This window comes from Pristis pectinata, chromosome 15 (assembly GCF_009764475.1).
Source record: "Pristis pectinata isolate sPriPec2 chromosome 15, sPriPec2.1.pri, whole genome shotgun sequence".
Lineage (NCBI taxonomy): Eukaryota > Metazoa > Chordata > Chondrichthyes > Rhinopristiformes > Pristidae > Pristis > Pristis pectinata.
In genome coordinates this window covers 35925391-35947254 of record NC_067419.1, presented here as the reverse complement: position 1 = coordinate 35947254, position 21864 = coordinate 35925391, and the positions used below count along the sequence as shown (strand labels likewise).

Here is a 21864-nt window from a genome sequence, read left to right as displayed (position 1 = left end):
AGACTGCGACCTATTGAACATTATTTGAATCACGCACAAATACGAACACCACAGGCCTCTAGCAGATTTAAACAACTGGCCATTTAAAAATTTTTAACCTCCCAAAGTATTTTGAATAGCTGTAAGTAGTCTTTTCTTAAAAATGTCTTTACATTTCTGTTACATTTCCTTCGTAACACACAAAAAAGGATGTGGTGGAACGATCCTTATCAGGGCATCCTTATAAGGAAAACAAAGGAGAAAGTGGTTCACAGATACTTTTAGATCTCAGGCAGAGTTGATTGTTCATGGATTGTATCCTTCCCTCCCGAGTCCTGTATTTTTCATATTTTAAACTAGTTCTAAAAGGTAAACAGAGGTCACTTTTATAAGATGACTCATACCATGACTTATAAGATGTGTAGTTCAATTGTTTACCAAAGGCCTAATTCAAAAGAAATTCTGCAATGTACCGCTGATTTCTCCTGAGATTAATGCCCACTTTTAGAGTTGAGTGCACCAGCCGTGCTGAGTTATACTAATCGATGCACAGTGCTGTCAAATTGCAGACAAATGTAAGTGAGTGTTAATTACATTTTTATGTCAGTGAAAAGGCAATTGTTCTTTAACTTCTTATGATTTTAATCATAATAAAAATTCAGCGGATTGCCTTGAATCAGTTATGTTTGTTTGCAACAGGTACAGTTGTGTAGTGTTGGATATAAAGCTCAAGAAATGCAAAAACCATGTTCTTCTGGTTGCCTTGCAGCCGAAGTCACAGTCCAAATACAAAACAAAAGCTACTTTCAAAGGGGCACAGACAGACAGTATAGCTGGTCTTTATCTAACAACGCTAAAGCTAAGCAGGCTTATTCCAGCCTTCATTCCAAGATGAGAACCAATATGCACAGTTTAGCTTATTCACCAAGCAAAAACCCTTTGGTTCCCCAGCCTGACCACAACACCTAGATATTTCCCAAATTACTGCAAGGTTCATTTCATTGTTGAAAGAAAGATCTACTGGATTCACCAACATGTTTTGCAATATTTTCTTGACCAGAAACCTCAATAACCAGCCAAATAACTATGGCAGTGACAAGTGCAGGTCAGAGAGTAAGTATTTCAAGGTGGGTGACTCACCAGCCAGCTCTCTAAACCCTTTGCACCATCTACAAGGTAGAGATCAGGAGAGCCATGGAGTACTCTCATTTGGCTGGAGGGTGCAGGTCCAACAACATTCAGGTAACTCAACACCATCTAGGACAGCAATCAACTTGACTGGTAAACAAACAGATATTTTTGTAGAGTTACGATATAAATTCTGCCGCATTTCCTTATGTTTGTATTTGGTTCCCTTTCACCACATATATTTTTGGACTAGTCCTACCCCACATTATAACTAGTCTTTGGAGTCAGGTAAGTTGTTCAGTTCTTCCTCTCTTGCTCTGCATTCACTCACTCATGTCCCTTGCCGGTCAGGTATTATTTTAAAATGCAGTTTTCTGTAAATACAATTCTTGTAGAGCAAGTTATGTGCAAAAGGAATGATTGGAACGACACCTGTCAAGAAATGAACAAGCTTCTTAGATATTTGCACATCAGAAATGTGTAGCCAGGGTCTTCCCAGAGACATGCAGAATGGAAACAGACCCTTCGATCCACTGACTCCATGCTGACCATTAAGCATCCATTTGGTCCTCACCTTTCACCCTACCCGCCTCTGCATCCAGCACATCGTCCTTCGTCATTTCCACCAGCTGCAACAGGATCCCACCACCAGTCACATCTTCTGCTCGCCACCCCTTTCTGCACGGACCACTCTCTCTGTAACTCCCTGGTTCACACATCCCTCCCCACCACCCCTCCCCATCCCCTGGCAATTTGCCTGCAACTGTAGGAGGTGCAACATTTGTCCCTACACCTCCTCCCTCACCACCGTCCAGGGACCTAAACAGCCTTTCTCTCTGCACTCACAATGTGCAAACACCACACAGACAGCAACTGAGGTTAGGAGCTGAATCTGTGAGGTAGCAGCTTTACTAGCTGTGCCACAATGCTGCTCAACCTGAACCATTAATTCTGTTTCCCTTTCTACTGACCCTGCTTAGCCTGCTGACTGTTTCCAGCATTTTCAGTCCTTGTATCAACCAGAAGGACCTTTGTCATGTCCAAGCCCAAGGAGTGATTGTCAATCATATTCCAACATTACCAAACATGATCCTATTCTCAGCTGACGTCCCCATGAATATATTGCAAGCAGATTTCACTGAAATGTGGTGAAGAACGGTAATCTTGCCTGGGAAAAAGAGAGCAATTTTAGCATCTGACTGGTATGCCATAAGGAACCAGCAAACTCAGCAAAAACTAGAATGCCTTGTAATTTATTCCAAATGAGATGAATTCCTGAGGCAGACTTCAATGCATTGATATGGCCCATTTAACATGAGTGGGGATGAACTTCTAGGTAGATGCAGATATAGCTCAGGTATTCTCCAGATACGCCTCCTGGGATCCTGAAATTGTTTTAAATCTAACATTTTGAGATAAATAACCAGAGTAGCATGACGCCAATCTAATTGTGTCCTGTTGTTTTGTTGAAGCTTAATTAGCAAATTGACATCTGCTGTACAGAAGCTTTATATATACATATATTACATATTGCTTTTATTTATTTGAAAAGAAATACTTGTAAAGCAATTTAAAAAAATTACATGGCAAGCCTTTAGTCAATCTGAGCCATAATAAGAAGATGAAACAAATTATATCATTGTGATGAGTCTACTCTTTTGGCCAACAAAAGAATCCTTCCAAACCAATTGTTCAGGGCTGGTTCTTGAAGAGGTAGTTTACAAGCTGAAGTGAAACCATGAAATGGCAGAACTCAGGATAGTTCTGAGAGTTTTAATGAATACAATGGATTGATGATGGAATTAATCTGCAAGAGAATCACCAGATGTAGGCTGGTTGTGATCCAAGTCACCTGTGGTTCCAGAACTATGAAAATAAATTTCATATGTCTCTCCTTATGAGGTCACAATAATGTAGTGACATCTCCGGAAGGTTTCCTTTTGTGTTTTCCAGTTAAACACAACATTGAAAAGCTCAATTAAAGATTTATTTGCTTTATGTGAACATCATCCAAACAGTTATGAAAACCATACTTCTTGTGGTCTGTATGATATTACTTTTATTTCCATTTATAGAGCTCACCATAATTCATTGCCCAGCTTGTGACAAGAGGTGCACACTATCCCACTTGAGGAAACAAAAATCACGTCTGACTCAGTTAATTGTGCTCCTTGTGTTCCATGCTCTGTAGATAGATTTCTTGTAGTAATAGCAAATGAAAAACTATTTTTTTGGGTACAATAATGATATTTAATACAAAGTCTTACACATAAGAGGCAAATATAAAAAGCACTGCTGGCCTGAATGAAGAGTGCGAAGGCCAGCCCACAGATGCCCAATTTATATTGCATTGTGCTTGTCAACAGGAAGATCTACATATGGATCATAACACAGGCGACTGATCTTTTCTTTTCAGCAAGTGTGTGTCTAATCTTTACTGATCAAATTCTTGACTGGATGTCCTAAGTATATAAATGAAAGATTTCCATTTACATATCGAAGTATTTTGAAGTGTTACCATTATTGTAATGTGGCAAGTTCCCCAAAACTGCAAAGAGAAAATGACCAGATTATCTATTATAGTTATGTTGGATGAGTAATAAATATTGGCAGGAAGACAGACAGAAATCCCCTGGTAGTATTATGTTCAGCATTTGAACTCTTATTCTCTACAACACTATATAGGGTAAAAATATGAACAAGCCAAAAACTGATTAATAATGCAGGTATGCAACATCATTGATTTCAGATGTATCAGGAATGGAAGCAACACTGAACAGTAGGGCAGCAAACAATAGTTTGGAAATGAACAGAGAAACCTCATTCCAGTCAAAGAACCAGCTACTTGGAAATAAATGACAAACTATTCAATATTGCCTTTAGTTGCCAATAAAGAACAGCAAAGAAGAAGAAAACTGACGACTTACTGAAAAATGTCAGCAATTCAGTCTGGAACAGTTGACATTTCGCTCCGTCACTGTCAGAAGTTTGGTATTCCCAAACTTCCCAGGAGGTGCATGCTTTTGATTTCCCATCACTGCTCTGACATTGGATTATGGAGGCAGAGTGCCAGCTTCCTGCAGTCTTCCAGCAGCAATGCTGGGAAATCTGCCACTGGACCTGCTCCTCTCTGCACTTCAATGGAGAAGAACAGCTGCAATGGAGAATGGAAACTTACCAGTAACTTTCTTTTTTAATTAATTGAATTAACTTAGATCTATTTCATTCTTTTTGTGGTTCTTGTGTTTCAATGGTTTTTAAAATGTTTTAATAATGCAATTAATTTTAATAATTTTTCTATTCCAAAAATGTCAGAGATTTGAATGGAATGCACATTCAAATTCTTTGACACTTTCAACAGACATTGCGCAACCTGGCCCTTAACTGATCACCTACAAGAGCAGGCAATTGAGGGAGCAGTAAGGAAGGATCACAGCCATCATCATATGCATATATGAATTCTAGGAGGGGTTAGGCCAGCAGGATAAATCCTCCTTTTCTAGATGAGATGGGTACAGAAGAGTAGTGATGCCAAACAGCGACAAATGTTTTCAGACTAAAGCCAGTAAATCTATCCATTGTTTCAACAAGTTTTGAAGCTGTAGTGTTATTTGTTTTAGCCTGAGGAGGGAACATCCTTAACCATTTATGAGGAATATCAAAGTACATTTAATATAAACTTAATGAAGAGAGTACAGAAGATGAAAGATGGTATTCAGGTGGAAATAATTGTAAACTCAATTGGCTTGAAAACTTGCTCCTATGATAGTATTGTCTATGAATCAATGAACAACATCAACCTAGATATCTTCCTTTACAACCACAGACAACAAAGCTTAGTGTACAGTTGCCACATCCATTAACACATTTCTACTCACCCTTGCACAGTTATTCTGCATTACCATCCCTCCCCCTACCATCTCTCCTGTTGAAAACCAACTCGTTTTGCTCCCTTTCCCAGTTCTGACAAAGGTTCCCAGACCTGAATCTTTAACTGTTTCTCTTTCCACAGATGCTGCCTGATATGCTGATTGTTTCTTGTATTCTCTGGTTTTATTTCAGATTTCTAGCACTTGCAGTTTTTTTTTATTTTCTCCTTCCTTTTTATCCTTCATTTCTTATCTGTTTACTAATCCAGTCAGACAATCCATCTTGAATGAGATCATTTGGTCAGGAAAAAGAAAAGGAAGATCCAATTTTATAGCTGTACCAGAATGATATTTAGTTCTTCAGTTGCACATGTAGGTTTCAAAAAATAGTAGCTTTGAATCCTGCAGCCTGATACAACTAAAAATCTATCCTTCCTTCCTCCAGAGAAAATGGTGCTTATCCGACCCAGCTTCATTTACTGAGTCACGTTTAATATTGTCAGAGTACTTGAGAACCAAAATTTTCAATAAAAGTGCATCCATTAGGTTTTATGTTTTAGCACTTTAAAAAATATGGATATTCTTATGATCTGGGTTTGGTGAGATTTCTTCTTTGCCACAACATATCTCTCGAGGAGCCAAGTTTGGACACCTGATTTGTGGGGTTGAAATACAAAAGATCTAAAGAATTTCTGTTATTGCATTTGTGAGGTTTGTTGATGTAATGTTTCATTTTATCCCTAGATGCAGACCTGAAACACCAGTTCTGTTTACCTCTCTGAAAATACTGCCTGATCTATTGAATATTTCCAGCATTTTCTCACCACATTAACCTTTGAGCCTGGGACACTGAGGCAACACTTCCCACAGAGACATCTTTGATAGGCGAGATGTAAGAGATACGTGATGGAACCAAGAATTCTAACCATGCAGGTGTATGAACTGATGAAACTCCCTTGTCGTGAGGTGCCCTGCACCCACCATTTAAAACAAAAGACAAGGTAGAAATAAAGAATAAACAAATTGTTAATCAGATTGTGTAATAGTATGAAAAAGAAGAGGTTCTGAATTTAACTTTCACCATCATAATATTGATAATTTGCCTTCTTAGATATGACAAACAGAATGGTCCATATACTCATCAGTTTCCTTTGCTTAATGAATCTCACATATTAGAACAAGCTGTGATGCAAACTGGTGGCAACAGCTGATCTGTCCGACTTAGTATCTGTACAACTAGAGGGTTGATCACACATGTTTACCACACCCAGTCTAATGAAAACTGGCTGCATGGAAATACCACACCAAGTCTGTTGGTATCTGGTGAAATGTGGTTACCACACCCAGCAATCTATTAGAACCTGGTAACATGTGTTCAAAAATCCTGAAAATACTCAGCAGATCAGCAGCATTCTTGAACCAGTAAATCTCCCTCCATAGAAATCTCCTGATGTATTGAGAATTTCCAGCATTTTCCACAAGTTTCCAGCCTACTGGAGTCAGGCTTCAGTAGTTTGCTATACCCAGCCCAGTACAGTTTTGTAACCTCAGGTTTATTACTAGAATACCACTGGGCATCATGTTGTTTACAATGAGTCCTTTCTTAGATTGCATGCATTGTGCAATGACAGCGTTCTCCCTGTAGGAAACCTTTCTTCCTTTACTTGTTATTTGTGTACATTCATTCTTGCACACTCAGCATCCACTACAAACCTAATAACCTGGCAATGGGTTAAAATTAAACTGTGATTAACATATAGGATTATTATACAGTTTAAGTTTAAACTGAATATGACTTCTCAGTCACATTTCTTTTCCAAAATCTTGGAAACCTATTGTGTGCTTTGGTGAATTAGTTTACGATGCAATTTGAATCTCCTGAGTTTTTATTCTCCAGTGGATAACCCACTTGTGCAAATGCATATTTTTTTATTTTCTTACTACTCAAGTAATAATGCTCATGTGTTACATGCATTGGAAGTCAAAATCAGCAAGTTTCATATTCCGTTCAGAATTAATCACATAAAGAGATACCTAATCTTGTGGCAAACACTAATTTACCTTACTGCTTTCCATTCCCTTTTCTGAAAAAAAACAGATTCATTCAGTATATTTAAATTCCAAATGCACAATTGAAAAACTTCTACAATATTCTTTACTGCTTACCACTGAGTCTAATTACACAAAATATAAATAAGCAACTGTTATTGCAATTAAAAGCAGAAAACTTAAAAAGACTTACTAATTTAATGCCTTCAATTTTTTGTTTGTTAATTATCTTCTAATGTCTTGAGACCAACTTTTATGGATCATTAGACACTGCTAAGGGACTGTGGCATGAAAATATGGTGATAGCTTATTCTTAATGTTAGTTTGTTCAAATTCCCAATCCAAGCACGTTCCTCATCCTAATATATTGGTATTATGGATTAACTCAGCTGTCATCCACAGCCCTCAACAATAGTACTCAGGATGTTTAAAATAACTCTCAAAATACCAATATTAAAATATAGTGGAATGCTACAAGGTTAATGAGCATAAGTATTACTTTACAATAAACCTCAAGATGATAACTGTTAGCACCCAACTCTCTCCACTAGATGGTGATCTTGTCCTTCAAGTTCCTTGGCAGTGGCAGCTCCTGGATGGGATGTAAAAATGACCACTTGAAGAGGCAAAATCCTCTCTACTTTTTTTGGCATTGGGAATACTTAGGAAAGCTGGTGTTGTTACTCTCAGTCTCTGACTGGCTGGGTCAACAAACTGATTGCTTGGATCTGTTTCTCTCTCCAGAGATGTTATGTGTAATGCTGACAATTTCCAGCATTTCCTGTTTGTATTTAATTGGGAATTGGTTTATTATTGTCACATGTACTGAGATGCAGTGAAAAAACTATATTTTGCATGCCATCCAGACAGATCATTCCAAATTACATCGAGGTAGTACATGGGGAAAAGCAAAAACAGAATGCAGAATATAGTGTTACAGTTATAGAGAAAGTGCAGTGCAGGCAGAAAAATAAGGTGCAAGGGCCATGACGAGGTAGAATGAGAGATCAAAATTTCATCTTTATTGTGCAAGAGGTCCATGCAAGAGTTTTATAACGGCGGGATAGAAGCTGTTCTTGAGCTGGTGGTGCATGTTTTCAAGCTTTTCCATCTGCTGTCTGATGGAAGGGGGAAGAAGAGTGAATGTCGGGTGTGGGAGGGGTCTTTGATTATGTTATTTATGGTTGTCTGTCCCTAATTAAGTAATATTTTCTTCAAGAAACTTGTGTGGAGACTTGAGTCTCACCTGTCTATATTGTGCTTTGTTAGGGGTGTGTGAGCAGGAGGGAGAATTATTTCAAAGTCATGAGATTCAGTCCTGTACCTGTTGTACACAGGTGCAGTAATTCTTTGATTTACAGATGTTCAATTTATGAATTTTTGCTATAACGCCATTGACTCTTTGGGGTACATGAGTTTGATCTATGAAGTAATGTTTCACTAGAATGAGTCATCTTTTTATTAGACAGCCCTCCAAGATTGAGGATGAGTTGCTTTCACTCTGATTCTGTGGGTTCCAAGGTGAATGTTGAGGCCAATGTGCGAACCACTATCTCTTCCACAGATAGGGCAGAAGGTGCCTGATGGAGTGGCTGGCTGGTTAGTCCATGAGGTGGTGCATTCCTTCCACCAGTTACGCTGAGCTCTGTGTGCTCCCAATACATGGACTTGATACCAAAATGCTCCTCCATTTGGAGTGGTTATGTGCTAGGGATTTCAAGAGTCATGGTGACATTGCATTGCTTCAAGGAGGCTTTGAATACATCCTTAAATCTTTTCCTATGACCATAAAACCATATCTTGTCCCATGACATAGGTTGAAATAGAGTCCCTTTACCAGGAATCTAGTGTTGGGTATGCAAACTAAGTGACCTGACCCATGTACCAAACTGACTGTAACTCGAAGCAACAAACAATCTGGTGGAGGAACTCAGTAAGTTCAGCAGCATTTGTGGGGAGAAAAGAATTCTCGACTTTTCGGGTCAAAACCCTGCATTAGTATTAAGAGTGGAGAGTGGTGGTGGTGAGACAGGCGCCAATGGGTGATTGGTGACTGTAACTAGGAAGTGAATGCTGGGGATGTCGGCCGGGGAGAGGATGCTGATGTTACTTTGCTTATCCTTCCAATGAATTTGGAGGATTGTGCTATAGGTAGTCCCAGTCTCAGAAAGATATAGAACGGCAGGGATCACTGCTGCCCAGTAACCATGAGTATTGGGCCTGATCTAAGGTCTTGATGTTCAAATACCCTTTTCCCCAAGCAACCAAAAGCTGGGATGGGCCATTGAAGGTGTTGGTGAATTTCATCATTGATGCCTGCCTTGGCTGAAAGGTGGCTGTTGAGATATTAAAAGTGGTCCACATTATTCAGGGTCTCACCATGAACCTTTATTGTCAGAGGGCAATGTTATACGGGGGCAGGGGGAAGGACCTTATTCTTTTGTGTATAAGGCCCATCCTCTTGTGTGCTTCAGTGAATGAGAACACACGGAGTATGTCCTAAGAAATGTATACTTTTTAAAGAAAGATTCTTAATGTGCGGCAAAGATTCACCAGACTGTTTTCTGGGATGATTGGTCTGTTATATTGAGTAGGCTAAGCATTTATTCTCTAGCATTTAGAAGAATTAGATGTGACCTTATTGAAATGTACAAAATATTTTAGAGGGTTCAAAGGGGAAGATATGGGACAATGTTACTCCTGGTTGAGGAGGCAAGAACTAAGGGTCACCATCTCAGAATAAGGTGCAAGTCATTTATGACTGAAATAAGGAGAAATGTCTTCACTCAGTGCTGTGGAGGCTCAGTCATGGATTGCATTCACTGGAGAGATCTAAAGATTTCAGGATTTTAAAAAAATCAAGGGATATGGGAAAAATGCAGGAAAATAGTGTAGAGGTAGATCATCCTGTTGAGCAGGCTTGTGGTGTTGTCTGGCCTAAATCTGCTCCTATTTCTTAAGCTTTTATGTCCTTATGCACTTACGTTTTGTGAGTAAGTGCACCTTCTACAGATCTCCAATAATGGAGACCACAGCACAGCAGAGGAACATGGGAATTGCTCGATATGAACCTTGACATTTAAATAGTTGGATCAGCACTATAGTGCATTAAGGTCACCTTTTTCAATGGTCTAACAAATGTGGCTACTTCTATAATCTACATTTTTTGCAACAAATGTGATTTTAACTAAAGCAACAAAACATTTCTCAATATCCCCAAAGATCAATGTAATTTATTTTCAGATTTATTGACAATTTCTTATAATCCAATTGACTTTAAAATCAGTGAAATTAATGTAAAACATGATAAAAAGAAAAAAACCTTCTGGTGATATGCTGAACATCTCAATACCTATTAAAATAGAGGACACATACTCCCTGTCTGCAAACCTTACTTCCCATCTTCATGACTTATAGTCACACTTTCCTATCAACATTTATTATTGTAAATTGTTATGTCAATGTTTGTTATTCAATTTATCCTCTCAACAGTCATAAACTACATGCGGTTTCTACCCACTAATATTATTACAGAACCAAGCCAGCTATAAAGTGATGAAGCAAGGAGGTGAAGGGTTACATTGGGTGGATGGGACTGCAGAGTTGAAGTTACAATCAGATCTGCCATGATCTTAACAAATGGCAGAGTAGGGTTGAGATGCTAAGAGGTGGGAGTGGGGGGGGGGGGGGGGGGAGCTACTGCTCCTTCTAATTCATGTGCTTGCACATTTATTGTAAAGTTTATGTATTTTTTGACTTTCCGACTCAAATGGAAGCAGTAATAGCAACAATAGCTGGTATAATTGTATTATTCCTATTTCTAAGAAGTCCATGAGGTACACAATATCCCTCAGATTACTGACCACTTATAGATATTATCTTGTTCCTATGTCATTGTCATCTTGATTATAAAAGAAAACCATATTCATCAACTGACTAAATATATAAATGAATGAAGGAATGGGTTTGCATTTATATAGGGCTCTCACAACATCAAGATACCCCAAACTGTTTTATACACAGAGAGATTTTTTTTAATGCAGCCATTGTTGCTAATGTAGGAAATGTAGCAGCACATTTGCACCAAGCAAATTGGTGACAAGTAATCAATCTCTTAACCAATAAGTACTGGCTAAAACAAAGGATTTAACTTCTCTGCTTATCTTGAGCCAAGACTAATTTGAGCCAAGGAAGCAGGAAAGGCCCCCCTTCTATAGCGAAGTGCCAAAAACTTATAATTGTACAGATATTAAAGGAATACTTTTCTGATGTAGAAAAGTGCCAGTGCCTTAAGCTCATATCAGAAAATTCACCTTCAAATATGCACAATATTAGGGGTGTGAGAATGTAAAATACAATGAGCCAAGTCAAAATTAACAGTGAGGCCAACAGACGTACAGATCACTCTACTGATCTGAAACATTTATCCATGCTTCTGTCAGAACTGGGTTCAATAATATTCACTTCTGGGCTTCCCTTCTCCACCCTCCATAAACTTCAATCTGTGGAAAATTTGATCATCTGATATCTGTGCTACAGTTATTCATGTTCATTTCACTCTCACCAACCAACATTGGCACCTTGTTCCCCAACACCTTAACGTTCATATTCAAATAATGCCATGGTCTTGGGCTACCTCCTACCTTCAATAACTCCTTGAATGTCTGCACCCACACTCCTCACTTTCCTGAGTCCAGCCTTCTTCAGCTATCTGAACTTCCACTTAAAAACCTATAAATTCAACCAACATTTATAACACTTCACACATGGTTCAGGAACTGCTTTCTTTAACCCCTCCTTTTGTAAGCAGCTTGGGATGATTCCCCATGTCAATCACATGCTATAGTGATTTGTTTCTTCACATTCTCACATGGAAACATCTATTATATTTATTCTCCTACACACTGCATGAACAGTTTGCTTCTGCACTAAGGTCCATTTCAGTGTATTGGATACATTGCCATGTCTTAACTGAATCTCCATTTATATTAAAAGATAACAATTTTTCAACCATTTGTTTCAACCTGATTAATTTATTCTTACTTATCTTTCCTTTTCTTTTGGGATGGGGTCAGGGCCAGCATTTACTGCCCATCTCTCTCTGCCCTGAACAGAGTAGATTGCTGGGACGAATCAAATGACTTTTTATTAAAAGAGTCAGCGATATTGCTGTGGGTTTGAAGTTGCATGAAGTTCAGATAGGGTAAGGGTTACAGATTTCCTTCCGTAAAGGGTACTAGTGAACCAGACTGGTTTTTATGACAGTTTTGAAATCATCATTACTAAGACAAATGTTCTTTCTTAGATCTGAGATTATTAACTGATTTTAATTTCCATTGTGGCCATGATGGGATTTGAATTTGGGTCTAGTTAATCTCGTTAATCCAGCCCTCAGGGTTATAAGTCTAGTAATTCAACTACTGCATTACAATTATACTTGCATATCATACATATTATACTCTTGCTTTGGCAGCTTGCCTGGAAATTAATTTTGATCGAAGACAATTCTATCTCTTGGAGACTATAATTACAATTTATTTCATGAAAGAGAAACAGATAAAGAAGGCTCCATCATTCCTCAATCGGTATTCATCCCAAGATATAAAGGCCATTACTATTAGACAAATTGCGTTAATTATAAAATATAGCCCAGACAACAATCAGGCATAGACTGGTAAGCGGCAACTTAACATTCAGATTGTCCCATTGCCAGGCAGACATTACATCCAAAAAAAGGCCTAACAATCTATATTTGACATCCAATGGCATTATCAGTGCTGAATCCCCCATCATCAACAACCTGAGAATCACCAGTGGCCAGAAACTCAAATGGACCAACCTCTCAAATACTGTGACTACATGAACAGGTCAGGGGCTGGATATCCTGTGGCAAGTGATCCACCTCTCTACACCTGACCAACTTTCCACCACAGGGCACAAATTAGGAGGAGGATGACATTTTCTCCACTTCCCTGATGAGTCCAGCTCCAACAACGTTGAAGATGCCCAACACCATCCAGGAAAAATCAACTTGCTTGACTGGCACCTCGCCACCAAGAAGGACAAGGGCATGGGAACTGCTCCAAGTCACACATCATTCTAACTTGGAAATATAATGCCATTCATTTGCTGCTTCTGGGTCTAAATCCTTGAACTCCCAGCACTGTGGGAATGGCTCCACCAAAAGAACCATTAGGATTCAAGAAGATAGTTCACCACCACCTTCCCAAGGGTGATTAGGGATCAGTAATAAATGCTGACCTTGCCAGTGAACACCACTTCTTGTAAATGAATAAAGAAATTATGGCCAAGAACAACTGGAATGTGCAGTTGTTTACATTGGAAGCACACTATTAAAGGGAAGTTAGTTGCTCCCATTAATTGCCATTGTTGCTATCTTGTTGCTTGCGAGTGTTAACAATAGCCGCACTTGATATTACAATATTTCCAGACAGAATAAAGGACAAATGCAGAAAATGTCACAATTATGCACTGAGCAAAACTTTGCAGATTAGGGAAAGATATGCACTTTCAAATCATGGAGAAACAATCAAGAATCATTTCTGTTTAAGGGGTGAACAAATTAGTCCTTCCTGTATTAGTGGCGCTCAAAACCCTGCCCCCTCATCCTACTCCTTGTGATGAAATTATCAACTCACTTGCAGTAGTTTTCCTGCCAAGGTTCTCCCACCATTTGTTTTGCCAGGATATCCAGTCAATCTGCTAGGATGATGGCAGGCAAATGGGACAAGTGCCACAAAATCTGCCTCACATTCTCAACTATGAGAAATATTCATCATTTTAATCCTTCTCAAGATAGCTTCATATTTGCATTGAAAACTCCTGGGTTTTCCAAGAAGACAAACCACATACATTCTGATTGAACACTGTTGATCTGAAACATGAACTGTTTCTCTCTCTACAGATGCCCCCGACCTGTAGAGTATTTTAATTTTTAAACCACATGTACAGACATTGGTGCATCATCTGCCAGAGACCAATAATCCAGGTGGTTTTAGAGCCTTACTGATTTCCTTCATGCACAGCACTGATAACTCAATTGTACAGCTGTAATTTTGTTCTCTCTGTGCAACAGATGAGATGTACCAGAAGGCCTTAAACCTTTGGCTTGCTTGTTGGATATGATGTTACTTATTCCACTTACTTGGAGTTCCATCTGAATGACAGAATACTTCATTATCCTAATTTGAAATAAACACCAGAATAAGAATCATTTTTAGGATATCATTAGTTCACCAAAAAGATTCATCTTTACCATTTCACCCAAGCTGCCCAGGTTCCCACATTACCTTCAGTTCATTCCCTCTCGAAATGCATTGAACCTCCCTGAAAATTATTTGTACTGCTTGCTTCAATGTCCTTCCTTGGTAAAATACTCACTAACTCCACTCGCTAATTTCCAATGTAAAAATAAAACTGCTAACACTGAGGATACACTGCGAGTGATCTAGTCAGAGGATGGCAGAAAATTTGTTTCAGGAAGAAGAAAATGTGTACATAAATAAGAAAATTGAATTAACCTAAAGTACATTGGGAAGCCCATGTGTTCTAGTCTCAAGCATCCTACCTTATTCGCCCAGAGAAACAAGGAAGCCACAAGAGCAAACATCACCTTCATCTAGTATTTCTTAATGGCACTGGGAGCACAAAGTGACTGGGAGATAAATAACACAGAACACTGGAAATACTCCACAGGTCTGTAGGCATCAATGGAGAGAGAAACAGAATAATTTTTCAATGGTCTCTCTTCAGGACACTAAAGGATCAATGACCTGAAATGTTAATTCTTTTTCTTTCTCCACAATTCATGCCTGCCCTGCTATGTGTTTCCTGTATCTTCTGGATTCACTTCAGATTTCCAACATCAGCAGTGTTTGCTGCAGTACAGTGAATGGATGTTGTATTGAAGTATTGTTTAATTACATTGCCAACTGTTCACAGTGCAAGTTGCTAATTAAACATAAGTAGAGGATGTGCTAAGACAATGCAAATTACAAAACGACTGCAAAATATTTGATGCATATTTTACAATCATTGACAAGCTAAATGGCTTACCCAGTTAAAACCAAAATACCACAGGAGACCCTGTTGGAAATATAATATCAACAGCCCAATATTAACTCCATCCAAAATGTGCTGTCTTACCAGCAGAATAGTTCACCGAAGAAATAGGAACTGGTACAGACATTGCTGGGATTTCACAGTCTATACTTACATGGAGATATAGGATATTTTAGATGACAATACACATAACTATAGATCTTGAAATCCCATTCTGTACCAATTACTGTTAGAATTTTATATATTGTAAGGTATAAAGCAGAGTATAATGTCCATTTTGGCACGAAGAATAAAGTATATGGTGAGACATTGCAGAGTTCTGGGATGCAGAGAGTTCAGGTGTGCCAGTGCATGATTTGCAAAAGGCTAGTATGCAGGTAAGGCAAGTAATTAAGAAAGCTAATGTTATCATTTATTTCTAGAAAAATTGACTATGTAAATTGGAGGTTATGCTTCAGCTATATAGGCCAGTGGAGAGACCACATCTTAAGTACTATGCACAATATAGGTCTTACTTGTTAATACTTTGGAAGCAGTTCAGAGGAGGTCTACTCGATAATACCTGGAATGCATGAGTTGTCTCATGAAGAAAGATTGTACACTCTAGGCTTATAGAAGAATGAGAGCTGACTTGATTGGAGCATACAAGATCCTGAATGGTCTTGTCAGTTTGGATGTGAAATGGATATTTCCATTTGTGGGAGAATCTATAATACGCATCACTGTTTAAAAATAAGCTGTTGCTCATTTAAGACGGAGATGAGGCAAAACAAATCTCTTGGACAGTTGTGAGCCTTTGGAATGCTCTTACTCAAAGAGTAATGTAAGTTGAATCTTTGAATATATCCAAGACAGATAGGTCCTTGGTAAGCAAGGGGGTGAAAGTTTACCTTGGGAAAAAGGGAATGTAGAATTGGCATTAAAATCAGATCCACCATGATATTATTAAATGGAAAAGTAGGCTCTTGGGGGCTGAGTGGCCTACTCCTGCTACTAAATTGTTTGTTCATCTGCCTATAAAACACTTGGTCAGAAGATCTGATGTAGGCACAATAAAACACAATGAAGAGCAATTCTTACAATGCCCTATCCTTTTCCTAATATCTAAGTTATCTTCTGGACGAACGCAAAAAATATCATGACCGGATACTTGCAATATCAAAGTGAAATCTGGATTTTGTATGACGCCCTTTCAAAGCAAATGTTTGCTCTATCCATTGTTTCTGAAAATTAGGATCCCAAATTTTTTAAATACTTTCCCTTCCTATTTTGCTACCAATTTCCTTTCACAGAAGTTTAAGCAGCTGGAAGATCTGACAGTATCTTAAATTGATGACTGCAGGAACCTTAAATAAAACAAATTAGAACGAAAGCATGAAAGTGTGCAGGAAATGACTTTAGCATCATAATGAAGAACCGTATCGGAAATGCTGACTGCAAATTTCTTTAAAAATCCCAAAGAGTGTAAAAGTAGTCTTCCTTTCATTAGGTGCTCCCACTAAAAATATTTACAGTGCAATTTCCATTAGCTCCACTCCATTTATAGCAATGAAAAGAAAAACCACTGTGATATGCATTTTTACCATTGGGAAATTGCTTAATGTCATAGTTCAAAGAAGATTGCACTTGCTTACTTTTATTTGCAGAATATTTCAGCTTGCGATTTTTGAGATATTGCTGGGGACAACATGTCATCAAGAATCCAGTACACGTGATTAAGTCATGTATTGAACAATGGTTCTCTTTATCAATTCAATTTCACTGATAAAGTCATACAGCACTGAAACAGGCCCATCAAGTCCATGCCACCCATTTACACCAATCCTACATTTAATCCCATCATTTATTCTCCCCATATGCTCCTCAACTCCCCCCAAATTTTACCACTCACCTGCACACTAGGGGCATTTTACAGTGGCCAATTAACCTAGAAACCTGCACATCTTTGGAATGTGGGAGGAAACCAGATCGCCTGAAGAAAACCCAAGTGGTCATAGGGAGAACGTGCAAACTCCACACAGAACTGCACCTGGGTTGCTGGTGCTGGGAGGCAGTGGTTCTAATAGCTCTGCTACTGTGCCACCCAAATAATAATGTCAATCATTGTATAAATTCTGCACCAATTTTAACTTCAAACACATCTATGTACCGAGCTGCCCTATCATTTTACTGAAACCATTATAATGCCTGATGTTATTTTTGAAGGATTATAATTTTCCAGTAACAAATTAAGAACATACAAAAATTTAACGCGTCTTATTTAAAAATACATTTTGCAAACCACAAGAGATGTCACAGCTGCCAGTCTCTTGGAGAGCAATTCTACAAGCATGTTGTTTGTAGCAAGGTAGGTTCAAGTCCCACAGCAAGTTCACTAATGATAACAACAATATTTAAAAAAAAGATTGAATCATGGCTCAAAAAATTGGATTATCTGCAGAATAACCAATGGCTAAGTTGTCACTTCAACAAAGATAAATTCCAAAGAAGGATAACACAGGTTTTCCTCCCCTAATTACCTTCATTTTGTGGTCTATCTGAGAGATCTGCATGGGTATAAAATTAAAACCTGACCTGAACACAACCCAATTACCGACAACTTGAACCCAACCAGAGCAACACCAAGTCCAAGGACTAATTTTTTTAGATTTCCGAGCCAATCATTGTCATCTAAAATCCAATCCTGGGCGCACACTCCCGCTCAACCCAGTACTGCAGGGCCTCCATATAGTTCTTGCTGTCAATAAGGATGTATTTATATGTAAAGAACCAGCCTTGTCTGGTCTGGCCCAAAACTGAGGACAGGCGAACCCATCATGCTCAGGTTGGGTAGCCAGATCTAATCCATCCATCAATATCCATATACATTCCTAGTTGTATTCTAGATATACACATATGTGTATATTTACTATGTATCATTATGTGTCTACTTAATGTGGGATCTCAATAGAACAGAGGCATGCAAAGCACTTCCTTGAGAGCATAAGAAAAATACAATCAACAAATACATGGAAAAATATCAGTGAAAATATAAAACATACCCTGCAAACTTAATGTCAATGACAAATGGTATTACAACAAGAACCTAAAAGAATCTTAATTTAACTGAACACTCAAAGTCCTTGACCATAACTATAAATTGTGAATTATCTGTAAATAGAGATGTAAGATGGGTAGCCAATTTTCTATTATCATTTTGCACTATCACACAAATACTGTCCCACCTTGGGATGCACAAACTTGTACATTTCCAACTACAAGCCTTTATGGCCCCTTAGAACATTCTCAATGGACAATCTATTGCATTGACTTCAACAATAATTTTACGCAAAGCTGTTTTTTTAAAGAAATATTTTTAGAATAGTATATTGTCAAGGCAGCTCCGAATAGCAAATTGTCCCTCAGTGGGTTAAAATCTTGAGAAAACCCATATTGTTACAATGTTTCAAATCCCCAAGCACTGCAGTCCAGACTGGCTGCAAGTTACATCCATGACACCTTTCAAAGTAGCCTCCATAATGCTTTTAAACTTAAAGCAAAAAGTATTTGGGGTACAATGGAAATGTAATGCCTCAGCTCTCCAGAGTAGCAATCTGGAGACCTGCACTATTAATCCAGAGGCGCAGGTTCATCTGTGGAAATTGAGTAACGTGGAATTCTTTTTTAAAAAAATAGCCCCAGTAATGTCCTTCAGGAAATTTGCCATCCTTATCCAGTCCAACATACATATGACACTAAGCCCACAGCACTGGCAATGACTCTTACCAGCCCTCTGAAACAGCCTAATAAGTCATTCACTTCTATGTTTCATCTATATCCTCATGACACAGAAGGAAGCCATTCAGCCCATCATGTATATACTAGCTCTCCGAGTATCCTTATTGCTCCTATTTCCCCCACATATCTCTCTGTAACCTATTCTCACTCATATGCTTTACATCCCTGCTCCCCTGATTCTCCTGGTATGGACCTACACTGGGGGTGATTTACTTTCTAACCAGCGTACCTTTGGGATGTGGGAGGAAACTGGAGTATCTGATTTCCTCCCACATCCCAAAGACACAGTCACAGAGAAAATGTGCAAACTCCACACAGACAGCTACCCAAGGTCAGGATTGAACTTTAGTCACTGGAGCTGTATGCCAGAAGACTAACTGCTGTGCCACTGTACCCCTATACAACCACCACCAGTTAGGAATGGGAAATAAATGTTGAAAAAAATCAAATAAAATTGAAAACACCTTCATTGGCAGTGTACATTTCACTGACCGGATCTCCCTTTAAAAAAGAACAATGTGGAAACTGATTACTTGGTTAATCTGCCCTTGAGAAAGTTCATTCTTCACACAATAAACTATTCCAATCCCTTGGGTTTGTCCTTTCACATTCAGTTCTCTTTGATTGCATGTTAACATATTTTTAGAGCACTAATTTTTCAGTTAAACCCTCAAAATATCCGTAGATGTCTTCCTGGAAAATATTGTTTGCTTCACCAATAAAACACAATAAAACTGTGCCAGCAATGAACATCAACCATGCTAAATGTGTATTTTCATTCATTTTGCTTTAAGAAAGCTGTGTGGCTATTAAGTGCTTATATGGACTACTAATCAATCAAATTTATTTGTGGGATGGGCTCATTAGAGACTAGATAGTAATAAAAATTACGGTGGAATTGGGCGAGAAACAAAAACGTTCACAATTTTCAAAAAAAATTACAATTGTAATATCTTAACAAAGGTGTTAAGGTACAGCATGTATGTTTTCAAAGAGGTAGTAGTTAGCTTACAAGGCAGCACATTTAAACATTTTGCAATTGAGACTTTAGTTGCAAAGCAGGAACATCAACATGATTCTCCTGTCCAACCGGATCACAGTAAGGCCACACACAAAGATACACAGGAAATTATGGTGGGATGAATACACTACAAAGATTCTGTCAAAGAAGTAATCAAGTTAAAATCTGTATAGTTATTGTAATTATTAGCTATTTTTATTTAGTTGCATGAAAGACTGAAAATTTTAAATAACTGAAAATTTTACCAAAGACTAACAGAAACTAAAATACCTTCAAAACGAACCAAAATCAAAACTTCAAGCCTCATTTTTAAATGTTGACAATTTCAACTTCAATGACGAACTACAGTACAGACTTTTAATCCTCTGTGTAAAGATTTGTAACTGGGTTATTTACAATGGGAATTAGTTAGAGCAAGAGTGATTTGCTGCTGCTTTTGTTTGAGTGGTTCAGATGTTCAAATGGCCTTTCCCTGTGGACTCAAAAGATCGTGCTACCCCTGGCAGTTTTTCTTTTGAAGTAGGGTGGTGGTGTGGGCATTGCTGGGGAGAGGTGTTAAATGCAGCTAAGAATCAATTCCAAGATACTATGAGATGGTTAGAATTTAATCCTTGCCAGCAGAAGTAAGATCCAAATATCTGCTTCAACAATGAATTTCCCCTTTTAAAGGCATTTATTTGTTGTTCTTTCCTCCTCTCCAACTCCTCCTTTTCCCGCACCTTACAACTTGTTTATCACTTTTGATCCCCAATTCTGATGAAAAAAATCATCAGCCTGAAATATTAACTCTAATTCGCCCTCCATGGTTGCTTCTAGACAGGGAGTGTTTCTAGCATTTACTGATTTAATTTCAAATTACCAGAATTGTTTTGAAGGCATGAATTTAGCTTCTGATAGCCTAGAATATAATACAGCTTGGTCTAAATTTTGAACTCCCTCCACTCCCTCCCACCACACCCCCCCCCCTCCCAAAATAGTGCCAACTGGGCTGGAAGGATTTGGGGAATCAGTTAAAATGAGGCTAGTTCTTCTCTGCCTCTGAACTCCTTCCCTTAATCTGATCTATAAGGTAAACAAGCAGGAAGTTACTCAGTCTTTCATACAAGATCCAAATTGAGTCTGGTAATGTAATCAGGACTCAGTGCACAATTTTAACTGGAGGCCTGGCTAGAAATGAGAAGGGTGAGTGGGCAGTAGTAACTTCACTATCAGGTTAGAGGGGGAATGAGAAAGCATTTGACTAAATGTAAAAGAAATTAAAATTCAATTCAATCTATCCTAGGAGCCCAAGAGGAAAGAAGTATTTACTTGGGGCTTTGTCTTGGGCTCCACTTCTTTCCTGATCATAACCAGAATTTCACCATCCTTTGAACAGGGCCCAGCACCCTGACTGCTGGGAACTGTTCCCATGGTCACAGCAGGTAAATTCATGGGATCTGATTGGGTCCAAGTTGGATTCTAAAAAGAATTCAAGTAATCGAGGTCCAACTACTGAGATGAACCAGGCCTAAACATCCTGTTCTCTCTGGATGTGCCACATACTGTAGAGCTGCAGCAAGTGCATCTTCACTGCCCTTTGAAGTTGAAGCCTGCGCTCCAGTGTCTGATGCTTGCCCACACATTCTATTGTTGGTTCACTTTCAAAAAGATAATAAACTGTTCATAATTATTTGCAACTGATAAACACACCATGTCTTAGACTGTGTCACAGTAGCATGGTGATCACGTTACTGAGTGAAAGGTCTAGGGGTCTGAATGAATGATCCTGAGATATCTCATCAAACCAAATGGAGAAGTTAAAACCCAACATCAGTAATGGTGAAAATACCAGATGGTTGTAAAACCGATTTGACACAACGATGTCCTTCAGGGAATTTAATTACCTGGTCTAGCCTAACTGTGAATCCATATTCACTGCCATCTCTTTGACTCTGAGCTACTCTCTGAGATGGCCGAGCA

General features: G+C 38.5%; 1 protein-coding gene across 1 annotated transcript in view; it reads right to left on the bottom strand.

Moving 5' to 3' along the window:
• Nucleotides 1-21864, bottom strand: part of LOC127578371 (receptor-type tyrosine-protein phosphatase R-like) — a 175858-nt gene that overhangs the window by 95929 nt on the left and 58065 nt on the right. The gene's annotated exons all lie outside the window — the stretch shown is intronic.